This window comes from Dermacentor albipictus, unplaced genomic scaffold, assembly GCF_038994185.2.
Source record: "Dermacentor albipictus isolate Rhodes 1998 colony unplaced genomic scaffold, USDA_Dalb.pri_finalv2 scaffold_28, whole genome shotgun sequence".
In the NCBI taxonomy this organism is placed as follows: Eukaryota; Metazoa; Arthropoda; class Arachnida; order Ixodida; family Ixodidae; genus Dermacentor; species Dermacentor albipictus.
Window position 1 is genome coordinate 2,943,390 of NW_027225582.1, and position 24,020 is coordinate 2,967,409.

The following is a 24,020-nucleotide window of genomic DNA, read 5'->3' on the forward strand; positions in this document are numbered from 1 at the left end:
GTAGTGGAGTTTCCTTGCTTTCCCACGTCACCTCCCTCCCCCCCCCCTCTTTTGTATGGGAACTGCTTCTACTCGTCACTCTCCTTGTACAGTTCCGTCTGCGCCCCTTCTAGCCTCACACTTTAGTAGAAAGGGAAGGACTGGAGTTTCTGCAATGCTTCTGAGGGGAGTCATGGATAAATACAGTTGTCGAGCTACTAACGTGGCGACGACAAGGGAGCTCCAGCTGACATTGTGTTCATTCAACGCGGTGGGCTGAAAACGAGTTTCTCCTATCACCTTTCCTCGCTGACTCGCACCTGTCATCTATATACGCGCTCTGAACCACCCTCCGAGGCGGTCTGCGCGACAGCATTAGCCCCAGCTGCCCACAGCAGCCCACAGCAGTCCACAGGAGCAGTGGGAAAGTCGAAGGAAGAGGCAAAGAAAGCTGCGGTTTAAAAAGCCAATGAAACTGGAGACATAACGAGAGTTGAATTCTATGTCTTGATACCATTTGCTCATTCATCTGAGGACGTCGCCACAGCTCATAGTGATCGAAAATTTTGCCAAACTCGGGTCTGCCTGCATAGCGCCGCATACTCAGAGCATACTTTCTGTTGTTTCCATGATAGCCTCAGATGTTGTACCTTTTCCGAACTTAAATGAGTGGTCAGCGTGTTCAAACATGGGTCACTAAAAAACGCAATACTGAATGTCTTAGCCAATGGAAGAAATGAAAGCGATTCCAGCACGCTCCCCTGAGTATCGCATATTTCGGTGCTTCTAACATTGGCAGATAAATTATTTAGCTGCCCAAATTGCTTGCAAAGTAAGAAGTAAGACCTCCACAAATTTAATGCATGCCATCTGATGCCATAACTCAACTTTTTTTTAAGGGTCTTATGATGCGGGTACTGTCAAAGGCTTTCTATCAGTCTACGTGTATAGCCAACTTTAGTAGTTCGTTATCAGTATTAGTGATGATTACTTCCTTCTTTGAGAAGAGCGTATTCCCCATAAATTTTTTTTGTGAAACCCTGTGGACCGTGGGTAAAAATTAAAAACCTCTTGAAGCGATTTGATGAAAACCATGCGAAATAGCTAGACAGTGTTGTATTGGGCCTACTATTTCCCATGATGGTCACACTATTGCTAACATTTAAGTAAGTAAACCTAGGTACCTTCATTAATTCCAGAAGAACACCAGAAGTCCGTGAAATATTGTTAATGAATGATAACGCCGGGACTAATAATTCAATGCGAAGTTTATTTCGAATAACTGTGAAGTTATCTACATCACGAATCTTGCAGTTGTTAATGATACAAAAAGCAAACGGTGCTTCCACCTCCTTCGTTTAGTGTTTGAAAAAAAGCTGCTGACGTGCTCAAGCATCGGTGACAATTGAGCGTAAAATTAGAAGCCAAGATTACTGCATTGACGCAGTCATTGTACAGAGTTGTACCATTTACACTAAAGCCTTCTAGTGTTGTCCAGTACGTGCAAGCCAAATATTGGCTCATTGGAGAGCTTATAGGGCCAAGAATTGCGCACGTGTTTAGGACATCCTCGCTGCGCACCAACAGCTGCAACAATCGTGCTCGACAAAGATCATTCCATCCAAACATAGGTTGCTGTGGATTATCTCACGACGCATATCCGGCACCTTTCCCGCGTCCTTTATAATCACTTGGCAGTTTTGCCATCGCAGAGACCGCGTGCAACGTTTTCATAAGGTATTATCACCCATACAGATTGTTTTCCTTTAGGATACATACCAGCAACAAGGCCTTCATTACCCTTGTGGTGTCTCCAACAGCCTCAGGTGCGCCCAAGTATTCCGGGTGTAAAGTAGAAGGCCAATCACCCAACAATAGCTCTGAAACAGATGACGCTGCTATTAATCAATGAGACATACGGGGACCGGATACACATCTATACTGATGGTTCGGTCTCACCTACCAGCTCTTCAGGTGCCGTTGTCATTCCGACTACGAAAACCACAATCAAATTTAAACTGTCCCACATGACAACATCAACGGTGGCAGAGCTTGCTGCCCAGCGTGCTGCTGTCAAATATCTCCTGCAAGAATTGGGTCATTTTTTGCGACTCTAAGGAAGCGCTTCAGAGTCTGTATTTTGCCATGTATGATAGGACTCATGAGCCGCTGACATGAAATAAGAGATCACCACCAAGCTATTGCTAAAGGGCATGAAATTATATTCCAGTGGGTACCTGAACATCCCGGTATTGCTGGTAATGACCTCCCCAACGAAGCCGCCCGGCCTGCCCATCTGGATACCCAACCAGTTCCAATCCCGTTATCAAGAACCGACGCTGCAAGACTGCTTTATATTGGGAACCGTGTGTAGACTCGGTGCGAACCTTCCATTGTGCGAAAAACTGTGTTCTCTCTCTCTCTCCCTCCTCTCTCTTTCTCTTCATCCCCATACCCCCTTCCGCCAGTGCGGGGTAACAAACCCGACATGCGTCTTATTAACCTCCCTGCCTTTCTGTCTTCTATTTCTCCCTCTCTCTCTTTCTCTCTCTCTCGCAGTAATCATTATAAGTGCTAGCGAGAGAAGCACTTCTCAACGTTTTGCTTTCTAATGACTTCACTTAGCGCACTTCTCTTATTGATGGCATGTAACACCAACTTTAAGTTCTTCCAAGCTTTCACACCATTCACACAATTTGGCGACCCACAAACGCCCAAGCACGTAAGCTTGTCTGGCAGGTTGTTTTTTTTTAATGTTCGAAACTAACTATGTGCAATGCAGAACTGCGTCTTTTCCACGATATGATTTAGATTGTTTCGTCATGCCTTAAGTATGCCATGCTGCGGTCTGATTCACAAACTTTCTCGTTCGTTAGTTTTTTGTCATTAACTGGCCATGCTATAATTATGTGCAGCATGAGGATTCGTTCGAATTTTCGCTTGCGAACAGTTCTAGCGCAATAGATTTTTGTGAATATGGGCTCTTATTTGAGAAACTTATGAGACATCCGAATTTTCACATTAATTGTCCATAAGACACGCAACATATTCTACGGTTTTCTAGCCTTCTTTTTTTTCTAAGCGTACTCACTTTCAAAGAATAAGTATTGTTATAAGTAGAAATATCTGAAAAATGATAAATAGATGGGTCATTGTAAAAGTGACTTCAGTGAATGAAGTGCTTGAATAACTCTAACCGCAGTGGTGTCACAGCACAGCGGTGAAAGTTCTTGGTGTTAGCAAATCCTTTCATCCCTATTACCTGGTTTATAGAGAAACCTCTTAGTAATAAATTACCCAGAAAGCAATCTAAAAGATCGCACAACTGAATGGTGAACGAAAAATGAAAAGGAAAATCCAAAACTATCAAGGTTCTTCAATTTTGGCGTTTCTGTAGTTAACACTGGCTTCATTTCAATGCTTGCTTCATTGGCAAAAAATCCATTAGCGAGTAAGCGCTTGTGTTGTCGTATGCTCTTCCTCCTTGCATGTTGCGCGGCCCTCGATTCATAAGTAGTCCAGGGTGAAATTTAAGAACACATGGTTTAGCATGCGCAGAACATCGGTAGATCTGGAAAAAGAGCTAAAGGTGTAATGGCCGATACTAACTTTACCATCATTTGCAGCATAGAGGTAGGTCTGCACGCGTACCAGTGACGCAGATAAAGGCTGATCCACATGGCGGACCAAGTCCGCCGGCCGCTCGGTCATGTGTTGTGACATCACGGCCCGCCGCGGTGCAGTCCGGTGCAGAGTACATCCACATGGTGGACCGCCATAGCAGACGGCAGAGCAGTCCAACCCAGCTACACTCTCGGCCAGAGTGTTATCATTGTTATCATTCCGGCTCGAGTCCCACAAAGCCGGGAACTGCTCAACGAGGTATACAAAATGAAAAACCTCCTCGCCACTCCAAGCGGACATGGTGTTTAAAAAATATATCTGCTGCACGCATGTGTAGGCGGAACGGCGGACATGAAACTACTCGCTTTTGCTGAGCCGAAAACTAGATTGGATTTGGCTGAAGACACTCTGCTGCCGGACAACATTCGTTGGCTACGCCAAAATCGCTATGGTTTGCTAGCTGCCCGCCACCAAAACTGAAGCGGGAAAAGCCACGGCGATTTGTTGGACGACGAGGGCCGCGGTTTTGCGCGGGCTAACAGCGGTCCGCACGAACTGGTGACGTCCTATCACGTGATGCGCGGACCGTGGTTCAAAAGAGCAATTTGGTCCATCGTGTGTATCGGCCTTAACAAAGCAGTTAACTGGCAACTTATGATGATGACGAAAACTCGCAGTCGTACCATATATGAAAAATCAATCTAATAGTCGACTTTTGTCCAGAATCGAGCACATGCACCTCCTATAAAAAATCGCGTGACCGCACAACCGGGGCACCCAGATTCAAAATTGGATGCACAATACTTGTTTTTACCTCAACAGCTCGGCACTTTGCAGCCGTACCTTTTAAGTTACTAGATAACGCGGTTATCTCGACGCCTATCTACGCGCATACTTGACCAACGTCGCTGTGATAATTGAGGTTTGCCGAAAGAGTGATGCCGATGTATTTGAACTCGTTGGCACAGCCTGATCCATGCAGGTGGTTGCCCTTCTTAAGCTATAGAAGCTGCTATTTAATGATAAGCGTCATTTCTGACGCTGTTTATTTACGCACTATCTGACGCCCATTAACAAAACCAAACACGTTATTCAACGTATTTTCAACGCGCCGTTAACGTTACAGTAAACGATGCAACAATCGGCACACTAACCAAGCTTAACAGGAGTGCTTGCAACAATTTAAGTTATATCATTAATGAAGCCGGACACCAAGATATGTACCTGCCAAGCTTGCTTAGTGGCCATGGCGTTCTATGGATGAGCTCGAGGTCGTGCGCTCAGTCCCGGCCGCGGCAGCTGCGTTTCTCTTGCGTAGTTAGACTCAGCTACACGTCAAACAGTTCCCGGTGGTCAAGATTAATCCGGAGCTTCCCACTAAGGCATGGCTCAAAAGAGATCGTACGTTTGGTACGCGAAATGCCAGAATTTAATTGAAAAAATTTTGCCCAGCTAGATACGTCCAAGAACTCAACCATGTGGCAGAGCACAGGTTACGCCGACAAAATTAGTCCTTGCGAAGAGTGACTAACTGAGAACGCATGCACAAATAGTCATCCCTCTAGTCAAGTCCTTTTCTGAATTCTTGAGAAACGGGCTGCAGCATGAGCCCTCGTATTTTGCGACGAAGCGAGATGCTAGCCTCACGGGTGGCACATTTCCAGCCCTGTGCGGCACAGCGTTTCTTCGTGTACTACTCCCTGTGCATCACCACGAAGATGACGGCCATTTAGCATATAAGACACCGAGGACTGCGATCACTGATGAACTATATACAAGTTTATTCCTTCACGACTTCTCTTCGTTGGTGCATTCCAAACCCTATGAGTTATGATTTCCTTTATTTATTTATTTTTTATTTATTTGTTTACCCATAGCTTTCTTGCTTTCGGGTTTGCCCCCAAAGTTTACCATATTTTACGTCAATCCCGGCGATTTATTTTCCATCGTGTACTGTACTTTCATTCTACAGGGGAGCAGGCTGAATCGTGTAATCATTCGTGTTTCTTTCTTCTTCTCGTGCCGCATACTACAAAGAGCTCCTGGAGGAGGGTGACAGCGACCACTGTCGGCGCACATCTCGCCATCGGCGACGCAGTTACGAGTGCTCAACTCAATTCCGACTCGTTAGTCCACAAACACTCTAGAAGAGGCACACCGCTCTGAAAAGCTGCAACTAGCAGCTTAAGCTGACAAAGCTGCTCAGGTGGTATACAGTGATGACGTCACAAATAATCTGAATTAGGTATATTTGACAACAGAAGTGCGAACTAGGTTAGGTCGTGTGACGTGCGTCGCTTCTGTACGCTATCAGCGCTCTGCGAGAAGACAAACAACTGCTCTGAGCAGCATCGTATACATAAAATAATAATGATTTATAAAGTCGTCGAAATTAACCAAGATGATTCTGCTGAGTGGGTGCAATTAACCGGCCTTACTATATGGTTTGACTTATACCTTTCGCCCCATCTCAAATTTTAAATTGTAAGGTATTATTTTATTTTAAACTTCTTGTTCTAATAAACAATCGATCTTTGACATCTTTCTCTAGTTACTGAATAGCGCTCGCAGCCTTTCTCGGTTGACACAAGTGTTTCAGACCGGCACCCTTTACTAATTAGCCACGCTCCGCAATGCCTCGCAATAAAACAAGAGTGAATCACACATCAAGGTATCTATTCTATAGAAAATTAAATTCCATTCACTATCGTTATTACGTCCTTCAATATACGTACATGGCTCAGCCCTAGCAAACATGATGGCTGGATGGCCCCAGAAATAAGAGTTAACCGCTTGTTTTCCGACTGATACGGCGATGAAATATGTTGTAGTGGGATGCGGAAGTTTTCGCAAGCAGGCGAAGGATGACAACCACAGCATCGTGATATTAAGCACATCCCCGAGAAATGTGAGCAATAAAACTTCCTGAAGGTGCATGACGGGGAAGTGACGCGGATAAACCGGAAGTGTGTAGTTTCGTATGTCGCTCACTTTGACAGCTCGCGCGTGACACACTGATTACTTCACCAGCGTTGCTTTTAATTAGGTGATTAGATGCCCCTTCGAGTTTTACAGCTGAGCGAAACGAAATTGAACCGAGTACTTTCGAACGACTGTTGCTAAGCTCTTTCTCTCTAGAATAAAGCGGCTTAAATAGAGTAGAGCATCACATATCATCACCACGCTTTTATGTTAATGCTTTTTAAAGAAAGAAGTTATTTGTTGCTTCATTTTGCATTCTTCCAAGCACGGAATCCACCTGGAAAACAACATTCTTAGCATTCAACGAGAAGTCTAACGGCAACTCAAAGGAAATCCAATTAAAACTTCACATGACCATGCATTCAGAAGAAAGATGAGGCAGCTTCGCACGTCGGTAGTACTGAGCATCGAACTCGGGTCACTGTGCGCAGTCGTAGCAGAAATTGTATCCACACAATAAGCACTAAGCTATCGCGGTGCTCACATTTTAATTTCGAATAGCATTTCTTCGCATTGTCAGACCAGTTTTCTTTCCACCTATCAAAGTATGCCACTAGAAACGCGGGCGGATTCCTAAAATAGCGAGGCTTACACTGTAAAAAATTTCCGTAATTTTACGGTCAAACCTGCCGTAAAAATTACGTAGACCGTTCAGTTTCATGAAAAACGGCGGAATTCTACGTAAAAAAACGGACGTGAGCTCTGTTTTTTGAAATACGGAGAACCGTCCGTAATTTCATGTGGAGGGCAACTGAGCATGTTAAGAGCGAAAAATCAACACGCAACGAATATAAAGAAAAGACACCACCCACGTTTACCAGCAGTTACATAATATCACCATAAGTAACGCTGCTTGAACATTATTCATAGGCGAATCGTAGTACGCACGCACAAACGGAAGAGGTTTCAGCGGTGGCGCTGCTTACCACCCTTCATCGCTTCTACTCGACGGGTTGCATTTCTCCGCCTCAACAGTATAGAGTGGACAGCGGCTGGAAATGGCGGTGTGCGGTGGTGGGTATGCCTGTTGCATTTGGGATTTCACTGAAAGAATAAGAAGGAATCGACGATGGACTGCTACGCAAGTAAGTGATTTAAGTGTCCTTTTTTGTTGTTGGTGCACGTCGCGCGTGCGAAATGCACCGCGATGGCCGGTGACGGGCTCAACTGTGTTGTGTGAGCATGCCCTGTCAATGCCCTGTAACGACATTCCCGCTTGGCCATGAGGATTGATAAAGCCGCGGCATTGCGAGACTGTGATAAACGGTGTAGCATTTGTTGTGCTGATTGCATATAGAGTACATTGAGGCGCATAGGCAACATCAGCGAAGATGTCGTCTGTAGCAGTTCGTTATCGGCTGTATGTGCCAGCTGGTTTACTGACGTTGGCATTCCAGTTTTGCAATGTGTTGTGATGTGTTCTTGGCATTCCAAAATAAAGTGCAGTTAGTGTTCCCCTTAGCAATCTCTCACGGCGCGGTGTAACACTATGTTAGCCGTATTCGGCGACGCATTGCATCACAGCGGAATTCTATTTTTCCTTAAGCTTAGGACGCAGTGTGCTTGGCGTGCATAATCGCTGTGTTCATATGCGTAATTGAAAGACTGCTTGTGTATGAAGACCTCATAGAGCATGTTGCATGCGATGCTTCTACATCACAATGAATGGACGGTGTAGCGTGCTTGCTGCCGTAACCTCGTGCGATCTGCAGTGTTACGTAACACTGGTGTAACACGGTGCCTTGGAACACTTTGGGATCGAGCCCGAGCAATCGTGCGCGATCGCACTTGAAAGTGTCCGCGTGGATACCCATTAAGGGTCGCTGGAGAAGAAATTGATTATTTTGCTAGCTGGTAATCGGCATCAGAAGTCTCGCGAATTTTTGTTTTTGTTTTGTTTTTACTTCATACAGCTACCAGGCTGACTATCAACGTTCTGACGCAATACGTCAGCATTTAACGTAATCTGGGAGTGGATTGCCACGTAAATTTTGCCCATCTGCGGCCATAATTGTAAAGCAAGTGCATGTGATAAGTAATTTTTAACGTAACCTTGACACAGAATAGCGGTGCCCAAAAGTGTGTAATGGACATCCAAAATTACAAATGTTCCAAACTGGTATAAGAAAATCAAAAGATGTGTCAACACTGATGTTAAAGGCTGGTTCTAATACTGACTGTCTCTAGTTGCGTAGACTAATTTTCAGCATATAGGCATCAATACAATAATTATTCTAAAATACATGTTGTGAGTTATGTAGAGCAAAATGTCTGCTGTTTTGCCGAATAGAAGGTGCTTCATGAAGTCTTTTTTTAAATGAGCTGAATGATACAATTGAAGACACCAAACAATACCACAGCAATCGGTAATTCGGTGACAAGCTTATGTGCAAGAGCATTTGTATATGAAAATGTTTTTGCTTTACTGTGGATGACCGTCTGAAAATACCTGATAATATTTGCTTCAATTGCAGCTATTGCACCACTGAAGGATGTCTGTGTGCCGGTTTGTGCTCAGTTTCTCAGCCAGTGGGCCTGAGAAAGTGTGCCAGAGCAGTCTGTCGAGTAGTGCTCTTTGTTCTGGTAAGCTGTGCCATTCTATTGTATATCTGTCTTGCATATGCAGTCTTAATAGACAGTGATTGCAAATGTTGGTGGAATGACGAGGCCTATGCAAGTAGAGTAATTTTTGCAGATGCATTCAAAGGATAATAGATGATTTGTTTTCCTGTGGCAACAAATTGGTTCAGTATGAGCACGTCGACTTGAAAGGGATATTGTTTCGTACCTGACTTGGTTGCACATATGAGTGGTGTTTAAAAAACACTTATAGTGCCAGAGTTCAAGATTTGAGGCAACAGATAAAACATGCACCAATAAAATAACTGTTTGTCTAGTGTTGGCTTAATGAGTATGCAACAACACTGCACACTGATCGTTAGCACTGTCATGCATGGGCTCCATGGTAACTAAGATTAGCCACGAATAAGCTCACTGTGAGCTAGTGTTGAGCTAACTATAACAGGTGAGTATGCGATGATGTAATTAAGTGCAACATTAGAAGGCAATGTAAAATTATAGCCTGAGCTCACAGCTGTGTTGCGTGGTCAGGCGACCAAAAGATATGAATATTTAAAAGGGAACGAACAGTGCTACTGCCAGTATGAAGTGACAGTGTTGTACACAGCAACATATTCCCTTTGTCCTGTCTGTAGCCCTGTTCGGTTCCCTTCTAAACATGCACCAAGCAGCCCAATTCAGAACGTTCGGCAGGTTGATCTGAATACTTCAATTTGCCAAGCAGGTTAAGTGATGGCACGCTAGCATAATGGGAGCTATTCTGAAAGTTATGTCTGCTATGAAAATGTGTCATGAAGATGCTTCACTGCTAAAAATTTGGTGTACAACTGCACAAAGCAGCATCAATAGCTATGTTGCTCCCCCATGTTGTGTCAAGGGTCTGTGCATGTTTTGTAAGATAATCCTTGAGTCGTCGGCCGGTTTGTCCTACATAATTGTGGCTGCAGGACAGTGGGATATTGTAAACAGCACCAACCGTAGTGGTGCTGTTTATGAACAACTCCAGCACATACTTTATGATGTAAACTTCACGTGTTGCCCTGGTCCGGTTAACATTTTGTACATGCCCAGATTGCTTGGCACTGAAAATAAAAAGGTAGTTTCAACTCTCTGAGCAATTTGCTTGAATTGATGGTTGCCTTTGTGTACAGATTGCATAACAGTCATAGGCCTTGGCTTTCTCGAAGTTGTCTGACCTGAGACGTCAACTACGTTCAACTCCATTAAATGCTTCTTGGCAATGCATGCTAAAAGGCAGTGCGAACGCACTGTTAAAAGCAAACATTGTACTTGGTTATGGAAGCTCCCCTCCACGTCGGGGTGGTACCAAAGGTTAAATGTGCTCTCTGGTGTTCCTGTAGAAACAACATGCTTCAGTGTTCAGGTGCACCAATAGAAAAGTTAAAAACACCTTTGAGTGCAAGGAATAGCTCCAGCTCAATGCTCACCACAGAAAATCTTCAGGCCCAGATAGTGGAGCTTGCCTTTCAGTAGTATTGCTTACTTGAACATGCGTGGCACTTTGTAGGAGACATTAAAAAGTTGCTCAACCACTTTAATTGCGACTTTTCACTGCCGAGAACACTGTCAGCTAGTCGTAAAACACTAGCTGCTGTAAGAACCAGCGTAGTAAAGGTATTCTGCTTCATTGGAAACTTTTTACCATATATGACGTGAAGTAAGGCTACTAAATGGGTTGAGTGATTTGTTTTCTGTCTTCTTTACAGTGCTAGATGAGCTCATGGAAGGGGGAAAACTACATTTCAATAGATGAAGTGCCAACAGAGAAAGCACAGTCAGAAAGAACAAAGACAGGACAAGGTGCTACTTGCAACTGTTTATTGAGGTCAAAAGCACTGAATATATAGCCATGAAGAGAGGGAGAAGAAAAAAAAAATACGCACTGATTATGTGAACGCGCATGTGCAAAAATATGTAAAATGTATATGAAGGGAATCATAAGATTAACCAAAATCAAAAATTTATCTAAAAACATGCGTTCATTTCTGTAAATAGTCGGAGACGGGGTGTCGACACAGGTGTCCCCTCTTTTCTTAGGCTGGTTGGCCTCCAAAAGTTCACGTGCCACAGTGTCATTGCTTTTAAACATGATTGTTGTATCAGGAAGCTTTGCTTCACGTACTTGCTTATTCTCATTCTCACATGCCTTGCAATGAAGCAGCAAGTTTGAGCCATAACCATTTTTGAGTGAAAGCTTGTGCTCCTGCAGGCGTTCATTAATACATTGGCCAGTTTGTCCGGTTTACTCCTTCCCACACTTCAGCGGTATGCAGTATACGACCCCTTCTCCGTACTTCACAAAAGGGTTTGTGTGTTTACTAGAACACTCTACTTTCTTAGTCATCATATCCAATCAGACGGCACAAAGTAGCAAGTTTTTGGGGCTCGGAAGAAACCACAGGAATTTTGTATTTCACGATGACATGTTTAAGATTATGCGCTGCTTTGTGAGAATACGGTATCACCACTGGTTTAGCTTTCTTTTCCAATGTTTGACCTTCTTCACTGCTTCAGTTTCTTTCTTTTTGCACCTTTTTCAACAACGCCTCTGAAACTTTGCTCAAAACCAAACAAGGAAAGGCAGCTTTCTTCAACTTCAAAATCTGTTCGTCAAAGGTTTTGTGTGCCTTATGACAGCACAATTTTTTAAGGGTAAATTCAAGGCACATAGTGGCAATCGCACGTTTAACAGTCTTGGAGTGCATAGACTTATACTGCAACAATTAATTGCAGGGTCGGTATACCGACCTCATGCCCACAAGGAATTTCTGCCTTATCCAGTGGCGATACCGTATTCTCACGAAGTGGCGCGTAATCTTAAACATGTCGCCGCTAAATATAAAATTCCTGTACTTTTTGCTGCGCCCCGAAAGCTTGCTACTTCGTGCCTCCTGATTGGATCTCATGACTCTAAAAGTAGAGTGTTCTATTAAACATACAAATCCTTTTGTGAAGTGTGAAGAAGCGGTCGTATACCGTGGAAGTGTGGGAAAGAGTATATCGGACAAACTGGCTCATGTATCAGCGAACACCTGTGGGAGCACAAGCTTTCGCTGAAAAATAGTTATGGCTCAAACTTGCCACTTCATTGCAAGGCCTGCAGGAATGAGAATAAGCAAGTATGTGAAGCAAGGCTTCAGGATACAACGATCGTGCTTAAAAGCAAATACACTGTGGCACGTGAACTGTTGGAGGCCAACCAGATTAAGAATAGAGGGGATGCCTGTGTCAGCATGCCTGTGTCTGAATATTTACACAAATGAATGCATGTTTATAGATAAGTTTTAGATTTTGGCTAATCTTATGATTCCCTTCATCTTCTGTGTTCTCGCGCGTGCACCTTCACACAAGCAATGCTTCTGTTTTTTTCTTCCCCTTCTCCCCATGGCTATATATTCAGCTGCTTTTGACCTCAATAAACAGTTGCAAGTAGCACCTTGTCCTGTCTTTGTTCTTTCTTACAGTGTTGTCTCTGTTGGCGCTTCATCTTCTGAAAGCCCTTCACCAAGTAGCCCCACAACGTGTTCTACTGGAAAACTACCACTAGACAGTCATCTTCCATTTCTTGACCTCATTGTTTTCTTTGGTGAGTGTCATGTGCACTGCATCTATGCCCTGTCTTTTAAGGAGAGAATTCTGCCTTTCACATCAGTGCACTGTTCGACTGAAGCTCTGTCACAGAAGCACGAAATAGCATCCTCAACAAGTCGAGAACTTCTATACCTAGGTCTAACATTGGCCTACAGTGGTGTGACCACTGTTAGATCACATTCAGAAGGTCAGCCATAGTCTCAAAATCTGTGTTCAAAAAGGTGAATCAGACCAGGCCTTGACGCAAAGTAGCAAGAGGCACATGCAGCAGTTCAACTGTGTGGTTGTTTACAACATCCCGCTGTCCTGCAACTGCAACTAGGCAGGACAAATAGGCCTAATATTTGTTTTTGTGTGTGTGTGTGTGTGTGTGTGTGTGTGTGAGCACGCGCGCGCGCAATTAACCAAAAGTCTTAGCCTGCACTCGTGTTGTTTGGCCTACTGTCTTTTCATGTTGTCCCCAAGTAATCAGTCGGTGTCACATTCTTATAGAATTTGCAGTTATGAGATTCATGCTTTGGAACATGATCAGAAGCTACCAAATGGATGACATAATCCATCTACATGTGTTGGTGTAGATAAATGTGTCTGTGCAGTAGGGGTAGGGGTAGGGCATCATATGTGCTTGTTTAGCACTTACGTATGCACTTTTGTTTCCAGAGCTTGTGACACAGTGATTCAAACTATGTCTGTGAAAACAGTGCTGCACGTTGCAAGGAAATGTTACAACACTTGAAGGTGAAGCTCGGTGTTGTGAGAGGTTATAGAAACTTGCTTTTTGCAAGTTTCTAGAGCATTTTTTAAAGATGCTTAACTCCCGCGTGCATCGCGTTCATGACTCGCATGAAACTGTCAACAAGTATATGTCCTTTATGCCATCCGTTTCTAAAGATTACATGAATATAATTAACCCTTTGAGGGTCGATCTTTTTCGCCATATTCGACCGCCCAGGGCCGATTTTTTTTTATTGCAGATTCCAATTCTTAGGGACTTATTTCGAAAAAAATTTACCGTAATTTTTCTAGGGTTTCCGTAAAGCCAGAAAAAAATTATTTTGCGTTGGTATACTATATGTACTCTTTATTCATGAATAACAATAATAAAAAAGGAAATAAACCTATAAGAGTAAAAAATTTGTTACATTGTTATAGTTCAAGGCTTTGAAAATGTGCACATGAGAATACTTTGCAAGACTCAAATGTTCCTGCTCTTACACTAATACATACTATTATGAGCAATATCTAAGGGAACACAGGAACACGTAGAAAACACCCTCAGACCCAGCTATATGGGTGATACGCAGCGGCCACCATCAGAAACAAAGTGGAAAGGGGGACGCTGTTGTAACAATTGTTCACACTCCCGCCATGCGTCTGCAAAGTGCGGAATTTCACATCGCCAGCAGACAGTGATAACACTGTTCGATATTGCGTCACTGGTAACCTTTTGCGTCGAATCATTACAAAAGATAGCACTGTTCCGGACTTCTATATTGATTTGTGGTAAATCTTCTAAACCGGGAAAAAATTGTCTTTAGGGGGAGTTCAAAATAAATTTATTGGCGCTTGCTGAATATTAAAAAGATATTGAAGCAAATGAAATAAGGCAATAGCGTTATTGCAGCTTATCCTCGTCCTTTGCTTTGTTCGTTGGTGTCCTAATAATGCGTCATGCCGCCGTCAACTTAACGACGGCCTCCATTCTTTGAGGCAAAGACGCGTAGACAGCCTCGATGAATGCGGTATCACGCTGAAGGCGGGCTTCCACTCATGTTCTATTGCTTCCCATAGTTGGTCGGAGTTCGCCAGTTCTAGTGAGCTCTTCGAAAGGTTCACTTTCATACGGCCCCAAACGTGCTCTATAATGTTCATGTCGGCACCCTTCGCACACCACTGAAGTTGCATTACCCCTCGCTCTTCCAAAAGGCGCGCCACGTCCTTCGATGTGTGAACGGGAGACAAGTCCTGCTGGAAAAAATAACACCCATCCGGGTGCGGCCTGTTCAACACATAGGGGATCATCTGGTGCTCGAGCAGAGTGCAATACGCAGCACTGGTGAACCTCCCATCAATTCTCACCAGTGGGCCTAGGCCTGCGTGGGAAATCGCCCCCCAGACGTTCACAGACACGTGTCCACTGGCGGCCACCTCCTGGATATTCTGCAGACTAAAGCATGTGTTAGCGGTCCACCACACTCTCTTTCGTTGGTCCCAGCGGCTCGAGAATGTGAACTCATCAGAGAAAACTACATACTTCTACTTACTCTCACTCCAGCTGCGGTGTTCATAGCGAACCTCAGGCGAGCCGCTTTGTTGGCTGCGGTGAGCAGAGGTTTCTCTGCGGCGATGTGACTTTGCAGTCCTGCTTCTCTAAGCCTTTGTCGTACCGTGCTGTCGCTCAAGTTGTTCAAGCCAAGAGCACCTCGAACGTCTTTTGCACTTTGAAATGGCTTGTCGCTGATGGCAGCCACGATGCAAAGGTCTTGGTCGTTCGTTGTTGATCGAGGTCGTGTGCAGTGCGGTGCATCGTTTATGCGTCCTTCGTCTCGGTAAGCCTGGATAATCCGGTTGACCGTTTTCAATGGGCGGCTTGTCACGAGAGCAATATTGCGCTGCGTATAACCTCTTTTAGACATTTCTATTATATCTTCCCGCTCTTTAAGAGGCACTCGAGGCATCTTGAGGCTACAAATTCGGAGTTGACTGCTCTGTGTGGGCCACTGCAGTGTGCGACGTGAATTTTTTCTGAACGAACTTCGTGCAACAGTCGCATGAGAGACAGTTTGTCAATGTTCTTCTTTTTAAAATTTTTCTTTATTCTATTCCTCTGTCGTCATTGGTTCGAGCGTCGCCGCTGTTCAAGGTGCCACTGACAACCGAGTGCGTCGATTCAAATAAAGAATTGGTTTGAAATACAGGGCAAACTTCTCGGGGTACTATCAAGCGGTTGCACGAACAAAAAAAGAGAATGAAAGAAAAGAAAGTGAAACGGTGTAGGTCACTGGCGACGATCACCGTCTTATCGGCTGTTGGACGATCCATGACGTAAGCTGCTCCTTTGTAGAAATGCCAGCGTGGTGGGAGTGCCAACAGTTAGTGGAAGAGCGCTCTCCTTACCCCCTTCGTTTTTCACAGTGCCATCTGTGTATTGCTCCGAGTCTGTTTCAAGGCTGTTTGCCATGCGTTCTTGTGTTCCCTTTCATATTGCTTATGATAGTATATCCATAGCGTAATCGAACTGTGTAGGTGCACGCACTCAAGAAAACTGTGCGGTTGTGTGCCCATCAAAAAATCAAAACGTGTGACAAACTTCCACTAATCTTCATCTTATCGCCAACCAGATGCAATTAGTTTTCGCGAGTCTAAAAAAAAAAGAAAAGGAGCAACAGAAGCGCATGCACGGCAGCAACCTTCCTATGCGCACCCCTGCAAGCACTAAATGAGCGAGAAACAAGCAGTAGCCTTTTCAGCGAGTAACGAGATAGTTATCAGTTTTGCAAGCGCAAGAAGCCGAAACGGCCTGCGAAAACAAAACCCAAACCGCCACCCGCCCGCGCGCGTGCCAATGCGCTAGCGGTAGTACATAGACGCGCAGGAGCAAACTAGCTCTAAAACAAACCATGCAACGAAAACTGAGAGAGCGAGGCGTGCTAAAGAAATTCCCTGTATTTCCACATAATGGCAGCACATGACAGAAAAGAAAAGGTTAGGAAATTGTCGCGCTTTTTAAACCTACAGACAGCGCCGTAAATATACGGCATTGACCATTTTTGTACTTCGCGGTGCGGTATATTTACGTCATTGACCCTCGAAGGGTTAAGGAGTCATGCTCCTTGAAACAATTTATCATAACAACATTGCAAAATGCCACCTGAGGGTCTCGCATCTCTTACATCTGCTGTTTTGCACATCATAATTTAATAAAACTGCATTTAGTAGCTGCTCAGCACAGGCCCCATTTTGTTTTATCACACTTTGTCTTTTCTCCCCCTGCCCCAGGTCTTATTTCAACAACTGCTATCTGCAGGCCGTCATAAAATTGCTTCAACATTGTTGACAGATTCCAATATTTTTTTCGAACCATTCTCTCATGTGATCTAAAGAAAATTAACTTGATTAGCCTGACATGAAGATGAATTTGAAATAATTTATTTATTGTACTTGCTTGGTAGCACTGAACTGTTTCTTTAATCAATATAATACTTACAATTCACCTTTGTGTTGCTGGGTACCCGTAGAGATATGGTTAGTTATTCACCAGAAAGGATCCCGAATTTTCCACCTTCTTAGTGTAGGTTAGACACTCACTTGTTGCACTTCACAAAGAGCAACTTGTGGTTGCTAGGAAAGAAAAGTTCACTGAGAATTTTCATGCATCCAATTTGATTCTGTGTACTAGCATGTTTGTATTAGCATGTATTTCATGGAGTTGAGGCTCCATAAAAGTACATTCTGTCATTCAATGTCTGTGACATGGTTAAGCAGGTTGACCATATCTAATTAGAACTTCCTATGTTCTCGGGCACTTGTTTGCAACTTAAATTATGTGGTTTGGTGCTGTCAGTGTAAGCCTAATGTCGTTTCTTGTTCTCCCAGGAAGGACGCAAGCATTGCAAGGAGCCATTTGACCTGCCGCCACACTAATATTGTATTTGGTAAGGTCTATTATAGATATTATTTCGTGTAGTATGTGCTATAATTGTGTACAATGTGTTCAAAACTTCAGTAGGTGGGCTGTTCGACAACAGGTGTTTACAAATTAATAATTATAAGAGATGTTCAAGGTCATTAGTGATACAATTGCTGCTCACTGCTGAATTTTTTTCCAAATTAAATGATGAGCCATCCAGCAAGTGCGGCTCTCCTGGCTAATTATACAAACTTTCAAATACGGTTAATTTTTTTATCACAAGTGTACAGCAGTCGGGGACAATTGTTCACAGCGACAATTTCATAATATTTACTTACATGCAAAAGTGAGTCAAATGTCAGGTGTACTTATGAAGTTTTGTGAAACAAGTTCATCATCATATTGCTTACTTCATTGAAAAGTTTGTCGTGGAATTCTCACTTCTATGAACAGATCAACAGTTGTCGAACGATGGTCGTCTCTATAGCCAATGTTTGGGCAAGAGCCTTGTCTTGACAGCACTAACAAGAGACTTCTTTGCCATGCAGCTTGAGCTGATCAGTATGAAGAGATTACATAGGATAGGAACACAAAGCATTAGTGGGCCTCTTCGATTATCAGTCCTTGACAGTCCTGGACTGCTTAGCACTGCTGTCCCGCATTCGATTTTTTCAATCAGCTTCCGAAGCCCCATCCACCAGTCCGAGGGCAGCCAGTATCGCATTCGTTTTACCAGAAGTCACAGACTCTGCGGACTCTCGGAGCTGTCAGCAGATATTTGTTCAGACATATGCAAGTAGCTACCAGACGGCGGCTGTCTTAAAAAGATGCATGGGGCTTGACGCCATGTTTTAAAAGAGGCTGTGTGTTTATGTGTACTTTGCGCGTTCCAGACAGAAAATATCATGCACTCAGCTATTGCTTCCGTTAAACCGATGCTTTGTGTGCCATAATGCGAGGTTTTCATGAGTGGTCGAATTGCTACAACCTTATTCCTTGTGTTTTTTTAGGGCAAAGCACAGTGATCAGGTGCAAATGCTTGCTTTTCTTGATGTGTTTCGTGAAATCTGTCATGCTCATTGCTATATGCATAGTAAACAGGTAGATTTCGCTGTTCAGATGAGTGAAACTGGTGGACGAGGAAACATATCATATTGCATGTAGATATTTAATGCTGGTAGCTGGCGTCGCATACAGGGTGTTTCACGTAACTTGAGCCAAACGTTGAAAATATGCAAATGCCACGTAACTGCACAGAACCAAGGTAATGTTGTTTGCCCTCGCTTCGAGATACTCATTTTTTTTTATTTTGCCAGGTTAAATCATTAGTATTATGTAATTAATCAACTTCTCAAATATTATGATTAATACATGCTACATAAAAGTGTTTTTCCTAGCGTGAAAGAAGCCTGCAAATACACACTAAATTGCAAATACACACTAAATACACACATTCGCAGCACTTTGCGTGTAATTGCAAATACACACTAAATACACACATTTGCAGCACTTTGCGTGTATTCGCAAGTTTCTTTCTCGAAAAAACACTTCTACGCAGCATGTTTCGGACAACAGAAAGCTGTATGGGGAGCTTTTCATGTTGCTTTACAATTTTCTCATGGACACTTCTAATCTAATTATAATATTTGAAAAGTTGATTAATTAATGAAGATAAAATATTTATTGTGGTGGAATGAAAAAATATCTAAGTATCTCCAAGTTACAGCAAACAATGTTACCTTGGTTCTGTCGAGCTACGTCACATTTGCATATTTTTATTGTTTGGCTCAAGTTACATGGGACAACCTGTATAATCAGAGCTTCACCAATTGCCGTTGACATGTGTGCCGATTCCTTCTGTTACCCAAATTCGAAATTTTGCTTTTGGATGTGCAGGATTAGTAGACAGTGTAGACGCGCTTTGTCCTAGACACACGTCAGGCCTTTAGTAGACGGTTTCACGAGCTTAGAGAATATCGGCCTGTGCTTTGTGGGTGAACAGTGATGTGGCACAACCGTGTTTTTGCTTATTTTTGTGTGGCAATGACGCTTAAATTTTACAGGAAATGAATGAGCTGGCTTGAATACAGCGGTTAAGGGGCCCGAAGAGCGAGAGCACGATGTAAACTGAGCTTTGTTGACATGTTCAATGTGCTCAGGCTGCGATTCCATTATGCAAGCTTTATGGTTGTGTCGGCGGCATGGCCTCTGAGACTGCACCATTTTGATGACCACGCTACTGAATTTGCTGGGTAGGGCGCTATCTACAAGTAGCTAAAAGCACGAGGTCACGGGATTGAATCCCGTCCACGGTGGCCGCATATCAATGGGGGCAAAATATGAAAACACCCATGTACTTAGATCTAGGTGCACATTAACGAACCCCAGGTGGTCGAAATTTCCGGAGTCCTCTACTACGGCTTGCCTCGTAATCATAAAGTGGATTTGGCACGTAAAACCCCATAATTTAAGTAGCTAATAGCAGACAACAGCAGCCAGGAGAGCGACTTCCAATCACGGTGCTTTCAAAAAAAACCTTGGACAGTCCCAGGCAGCGGGATCACATGACTGTGATGTGCCCTTCTGTCAATGCAAGCCAGACCAGAAGCCGCAGGTGGTTTGCGGACAGTCTGGGACTGCATAATCGAAGGGGCACAGTGCTCTCACATACATTATGTCCACTGCGGGACGAAGGCCTTTCCTAGTAATCTGTAAATATATATGGCTTGCGCCAACTGACTCCATCCTATGCTTGCATATTTACAAATTTCGTCATGGTGCCTAGTTCTTTACCGTCCTCATCAGCGCGTTTTTTAAAATTTATCATGCATCATTTTTTGTCGTTCTGTTGCTTGTTGAGCAAGCCTTCATTCTCAAGCTCCATTTTTATCATGTCAGGTTTCAGTCTCTTAGGTTAGTTTTAGCACAATGAAATGATGGTACCTTTATGTGACTTAAGTCTTCTAAACAATTTATAGTCTTTAAATTTTTTTCTACTGATCCAGGACTCCTGTGACTAATTGCCTTAAGTAACATACTTCATTGCCTTCTTGCCCTAGAAAATATAACCGGTGCCTTCTTGCGGGCCTTTAAAGTGGCAACATGTGTACTGCGGACAGTAGGGCATGTTCAGATAAATTCAACTGGACATGCCTGGCGATCACTTTTAATTTTGATTTAAAAATTTATTTTGCTGCCCGAGCCTGGCGACAATAAAAATAACCTAAGTTTTCCAAGAAAAAAAAGGGGTCTCTGCAAAAAACAATATAGAATTACCTGTTTAGTTAAAAGCATTTTCCCTGGATTTTACCGAATCTGCATTTTTAATAGATCCTTAAGGAAATAGTGTTGTCGCTGCGGTTTTAAAAATATTTTGTACCAGACTGCAGGCCAATAGCATTAATTCCAACTAATTATCACAGAGTATCCCCACTATGGTATAAAGAAGAAAAATTTTGGAAAGAAACATTGCATAAATTTACCAAAGTTTTTTTTCTTTGCATTTACTAATAGCACGGAATTTGGCCATCCTGTTGCCATGAGTCGTAGAAATTTGAGCAAATAGCTCTGTCCTCATTGGCTCTCAAAATCCACGGGAAGTGCTCATGTTTAGGCACGTTAATGAATTACTCTACTTTAAATTTTTTTAGGAGAGGCTTGATTCATTTCAGAAATTTCCCAAATTAAGCACATTCACATGAAGCAATGCAATCTGGAAAAATATGTTGCATTATTTGTTTCGTTATGGGATTGCAAGTCAAGAAACGGACAGAATAAACAGTACTGCCTGTCAGAGCCATGTATGGGGTCCAGGCATAATTGCAGGCTTCGTTACAAAAAGGGCAAATTTTTCGGTGAACACAGTGCAATATTATAACTTTTTATGAAGATGGGAAGGGTATGTTGATGCATTCATGACCGTAACTTTCAATTTTCACTGCTTGAGTAAAAAGAATATTACACATTGATACTTATTCCGTGACACAAACCATATCCGAAAGGGGCTGACAGCTGTTGTGACACAGTTGTGGTGCAAGCATGGTTTTTTTGTATTGTTGCTATTGTTGCTATTCTACCAGCCTATCAGCTGGACAATATCTTTGGCTTGCTTGTTCTGGGTCGGAAGTAAACAACATGCATGGTTTGCGCTTGTTTCAAGAGTACTTCATTGTTTTGGGAAACAGTAAAATCTGCAAGGTTGTTTAATGGAGCAATGGAGCAGTGAAAGTTGAAAGCTATGGTCTGCAGTATGTGGCCATGGCAGCTCTACCTAAATATGGGAGATGTAATCTCCGAATGTCATAATGTGCACGTGACATCCAAGCAAACCATCAATTGACTTGGGTCCTTTCTATCTGAAGCTTTTTATGCTATAAGGCTACGAATGAATATATACCAACATGGCTGAGTCTGAACCATTTCTTTTGACAAGAGCACTTGTAGTGACAGTTGTGAATACGAAATCATTGTTTATCTGAAAAACAATAGTGATGATGATAGTAAATAATTGAACAGCCTTAATTGATTGGTGTTTCTTTCTTTCCAGGCAAAGCCGAAAGCCTCTGCAAGCAGCCAGTCATTCCAAGTCTCAACCAATCCTTCCTCCAGTCAGCTAATTTCTAGTGTCCATGCGGAGAGGACTTGCACAAGAGTGGACACTGGACACTAAAAAGGCGACAAGGACAGACGTAAACTTCCAACCGGTGTTCATTACAAAAAGGTATGTATATGTACTCTTGCACACTTGATCATAATCTGTTACAATCGTGCAAGTCAACATGGCCATCACAAATAAACGAGCGCACCAAGGCCTAAGGCGGCTTCCTGCATACAGACCCCAGATAATCAAATTCTTTAACAGTCAGTGCTATAGGGATGGCTTGCTAACGCAGTTGCATTCTACAATAGCCGCTGCCTCAATGATGAGTCTAGTGTTTTCTTTCACACTGCTTGCTATTATTTCTGTTTTTTCAAACAGCCGATGACATTTGCATTGGGAGCAATGGATTCCAAAGAAACCTTCTTTCCCTTTTTGTACTTTCCGATTATGTTCCTGTAGTCTCAAGTTTAGGGAACTTCCCATTTGTCCCACGTAACGCTGCCCGCAGGAAAGAGGTATGCTATACACTATTCCTCTTGAGCATTTGATGAAACCCTTTCTCTGCACAATGTTGCATGATTTTGATTGTCTGCTGACAGGGCTGGTTTTGGCACATAACTTAGATAGCTTGCGGGGCGCGGAAGAAATGACCAAGACTGCAGTCCTTTGGCCTATTTTCTTTAGTTACACCTATGTGATACTGTTCGCAGGAATCTAGCAGTCATCCCATACATTCACGTTATCTTGCATAAACTAAAGAAAATAGGCGAAAGGGCGGGAGTTTCGGTCGTTTTTCTCGCACCCAACAAGTTATCTCAGTTATGTGCCAAAACCAGCCCTGTCAGCAGACAATCAATTTCATGCAACATTGCTCACAGAAAAGGTTTCGTCGAAATGCTCAGGGGGAGCAGTGAATAGCACACCTCTTTTCTGTGGGCAGCGTTACGTGGGACAAACGGGAAGGTGCCTAAATATGAGACTACAGGAACATAACACAAAAGTACAAAAGGGAGAGAGGATTTCCTTGGAATCCACAACTCCCAATGCAAATGTCATGCACTCTGAAAAAACAGAAATAATAGCAAGCAATTTGCACAAGAAAGCACTAGGCCCATCATTGAGGGGGCAGATAACGCATAAGGCAACTGCATTAGCAAATTATCCCTAGCGTTGACATTAAAGAATTTGCATACCTGGGGTCTGTATGTGGGAGGCCGCCTTAGGATGTGGGGCAGCCTTAGTGGGCTCTTGTAACTGATTAGGATCAAGTGCACAAGAGTATATATACATGCCTTTTCGTAATAAACACCAATTGGAAGTTCGCACCTGTTCTTGTCACCTTTTTAGTGTCCCGCGTTCACTCTTGCGCTGGTCACTTCAGCATAGAATACCAACTAGCCCGGTCTCACCCTGCTTTTTTCAGTAAAGCAGAATAAACACAGGTTTTTTCAGATTCAAGTGGCTTGTTGTTTCTCGAACACAAATCTGTGTGTATGCTGTGTACATGTTGGGTGTAGAACCCAAGTGCAACATGACAACACTGACACGAAGAATAAGCGGCGTAGAAAACAATGACACTAGGAGGAAACATGCAAACACAGCACATTCTGTGTGGTGTATTTCCTGTGTGCTATGATTTCTGCCCCATTTCCAGCTATATCTTAAATGATGTTGCAAGTTATCCACGTTGTAATGTACGACTTGGGTGGTTCATTGCCGAAAATAACTTATTCCAATGAACGAAACAATTTGGCTCGAGAACACAAGCATTCCAGTCCCCGTTTCTTCATTACCAAAGTACGGTCATGTACTATAATCACAAGTACGGGGCTCAATTTACAGCATTTCCGTTTTACGGAACTCACCGTTTTTCTTATTTGCAAAATACGGTCAATTCTGTGATCACAACTACGGAGCTCACTGTTTTCCATTTAACGGAAATAATTTTTACGGCCTGTCCGTTCTACGGAAACACCGTTTTCCATTTAACGGAAACATTTTTACGGCCTGTCC

General features: G+C 43.2%; 1 long non-coding RNA gene across 1 annotated transcript; it reads left to right on the forward strand.

The window, feature by feature from the left end:
* The first annotated feature begins 7,602 nt into the window (after positions 1–7,602).
* Positions 7,603–22,938, forward strand: LOC139052641 (uncharacterized). Its single transcript, XR_011510006.1, has 4 exons — positions 7,603–7,670; positions 9,060–9,168; positions 17,374–17,432; positions 21,954–22,938. It is a non-coding gene; the product is annotated as an uncharacterized lncRNA (long non-coding RNA).
* The last annotated feature ends 1,082 nt before the right edge of the window (positions 22,939–24,020 follow it).